Below are 2,947 nucleotides of genomic sequence, written 5' to 3' on the forward strand. Positions count from 1 at the left end.
TCACTTTGTAGACCAGGCTGGCCTCGAACTCAGAAATCCACCTGCCTCTGCCTCCCGAGTGCTGGGATTAAAGGCGTGCGCCACCACGCCCGGCTTATTTTTAAATATATATGTACACACACACACACATATATATATATTTTTAAAAGATTTTATTTAATTTAAGTTTATTAGTACACTGTCATGTCTTCAGACACAGCAGAAGAGGGCATTGGATCCCATTACAGATGGTTGTGAGCCACCATGTGGTTGCTGGGAATTGGACTCAGGACCTCTGGAAGAACAGCCAGTGCTCTTAACCTCTGAGCCATCTCTCCAGCCCCAAGATATCTATTATTTAAAGTATCAACAGGTATTGACATATTGAAGTATTAATTCTATATAAGACATACTAGCATATTATAACTATATTAAATGTGTAAAACTTGTATGGCCCATTCTCTTTATAGTTTGGAGTGGGCATGGAGGATGGAATATTTATAAACAAGGTCATTAGCTTCTTTCCTGACAGGAAAAACTAAGTATTTGGATTTCTGTTTTATTATTGTTCACAAACAATGTTCTTTGTATAAGGAATACTTTTAAAAGGTTGTCAACATTTGAATAGCAGACACACTTTCTTTCTTTTGCTTCTATTGGTAACTCCTTCAAACTACTAATTAGGAGTCCTAAAACAACTGCAGATAATACTAGAATCTGTCATTTTTATAAACTAGTAGGACTTTTGATGGGTGGTAAAGACAAAGAAGACCTGGCTGGGAAGTGCCGGGAACTGCTTTCCTCCATCCACATCCTCTTTAATTTGGTAGTAAATGTCATGATATGCCATGCTACAGATACTCTTGCATTCAGGACTTGAGTTACTCAGTCTGATGCAAGTCAGAATAATAATTTAGTCTTGGTACCAAGTGCTTTCAAAGGATCTTTTCCTGTAGTCCTTAGAAGCCTGGCCTTATCTCCATTTTACAGATTAGGGTACTGACATATTAGGAAACTGTTAATGTGCCCAAGGTTGCTTACTTGTAAGTGGACGAGCGCCTTCTCAATCTAGCAAAAAGAGGCTGGCATTGGAGCCCTACCTCCCTTTCTTGTTACTTGTTTTGTTTTCATTTCGTTTTGTTTGTTTTTTGACGAGTTCTCTCTGTTATGTAGCTTAGGCTGTTCTGTAGATCAGTCTGTAAACCGGGCTGATTTTGAACTCACGGCGAGCCACATGCCTCTGCCTCTCTAGTACTGGGATTGAAGGTGTATGCCACCACTTAGCCTCTTTGTCAGTTATAAATAGTTCAGCGTTGACTGTATAAAATGGTTAGTATTAAAACAGTGTGCTAAAGTACCTGGTGGCTTGTCTCTTGTACCTTGGTGCTCAATAGGTATTATTGATATGTTTTAGTAACTATTGTGATGCTGAGATCTTGTACTTATAATTTTGAGACCTGCTCTTAGTACACGAGATAAAAAACTTTGAAAACAAAAGAATTATCAAGCAGAAATCAAATTGCCATACTGGTCTTTATTGGTTAGAAGTTTCATTAGTGTTGTGAAAGCAGAAGGATCAAGCAATGAATTGTGAAAGCAGTATCGTTAGGAAGTGAGATCAAGCTTCATGCTCTCTATTCTCACTTTTCTTTCTTTCTCAACCTGTCTGTCCAGCAATCAGAATGTTTGTACTCAGGATCCACTCTCCCACGTGTGGAACCCAAGTGCTTTTGTTTTCAGTATCCAATAGCTATGGTCTTGGTATCTCATCCATAGTGCTTCTATCTAAGCTCTACATTAAGTTAGCAATTCCAAGGACCAGTAGAATTCAAATTTTAATTTATCACAAATGTAGAATTACAAAATCCAAACTAATAAATAAATAAATCATATATATTACATCTTGGGAAACATTTATGCAAATGTTTCAATGAATCTAGATTAATGAAAAATTTGAAAACCTGATTGGAGACGCACAAGCTATGTTAGTAATGGTAATATGTGTTCTAACCTTGCTCATTGTTACCCTTAGAAAGTTAAAACTTACAGAAATTATTTTTTCGATTTAAAAATCTTAAATTTAAAAAAGTCATCTCTTGATATTCCATGACTCCCACAGAATCCCAAATTGACAGTTGCTCATATCCCTTCCTTAAAATGACACACAACCTATACACATCTCTAAGTCTACAGCACATCATCTCGGGATTGCTTACAGTACTTACATAAAATGTAGATTCTATGTAAATAGTTGTTACATTGTATTTAGGTAAATTAAAAAAAATGTAACTGCCCTGCATGGATACAGTTTTTATTTATTTATATTTATTTATTTATTTATTTATTTATTTTGGTTTTTTTGAGACAGGGTTTCTCTGTATAGCCCTGGCTGTCCTGGAACTCACTCACTCTGTAGACCAGGCTGTCCTCGAACTCAGAAATCCGTCTGCCTCTGCCTCCCAAGTGCTGGGATTAAAGATGTGCGCCACCACGCCCGGCTCAGTTTTTAAATTAAGGAAATTATATTTCAAACTTCAGTTAGTTGAATCTGTATGTAGGTGTATAGCCCGAGTGTTCAAAAAGCAACTGTCCTTTGATAAACACGCAGCAGATTCCCTTTTTGGATTTCTTTGTGTGCAATCCATGGGGAAAAAATACCCTATACACACATTTCTAAATGTGTCTAACAGAAATTGTGTTTTTGCTTTATTTATTTAAGACAAGCTCTTACTGTGTTTCTCAGTCTCACCTGTATTACTATGCTGCACACTTGTTTCAGCCTCCCAAAAACTGGGGACTCTGGGTGCATACTACACCCAGCTCAAGCTTTTAAACTTGCACCTATGTCAAACCCTTTTCTCCAAGTCCTGACTTCAATATATTATGGAAACATTTTCATATTCATTTTAACATTTTATTTTATTTTTTATTTTTATTTTTTTTAGACCATTCTTTTTTTTTTTTTTTT

At 36.3% G+C, this 2,947-nt stretch overlaps 1 protein-coding gene across 3 annotated transcripts in view; it reads left to right on the forward strand.

Annotated features, from left to right (window-relative positions):
- Atxn7 (ataxin 7) overlaps positions 1-2,947 on the forward strand; it is a 139,036-nt gene that overhangs the window by 44,117 nt on the left and 91,972 nt on the right. The gene's annotated exons all lie outside the window — the stretch shown is intronic.

This window comes from Mus caroli, chromosome 14 (genome assembly GCF_900094665.2).
Source record: "Mus caroli chromosome 14, CAROLI_EIJ_v1.1, whole genome shotgun sequence".
NCBI classification, from domain to species: Eukaryota; Metazoa; Chordata; class Mammalia; order Rodentia; family Muridae; genus Mus; species Mus caroli.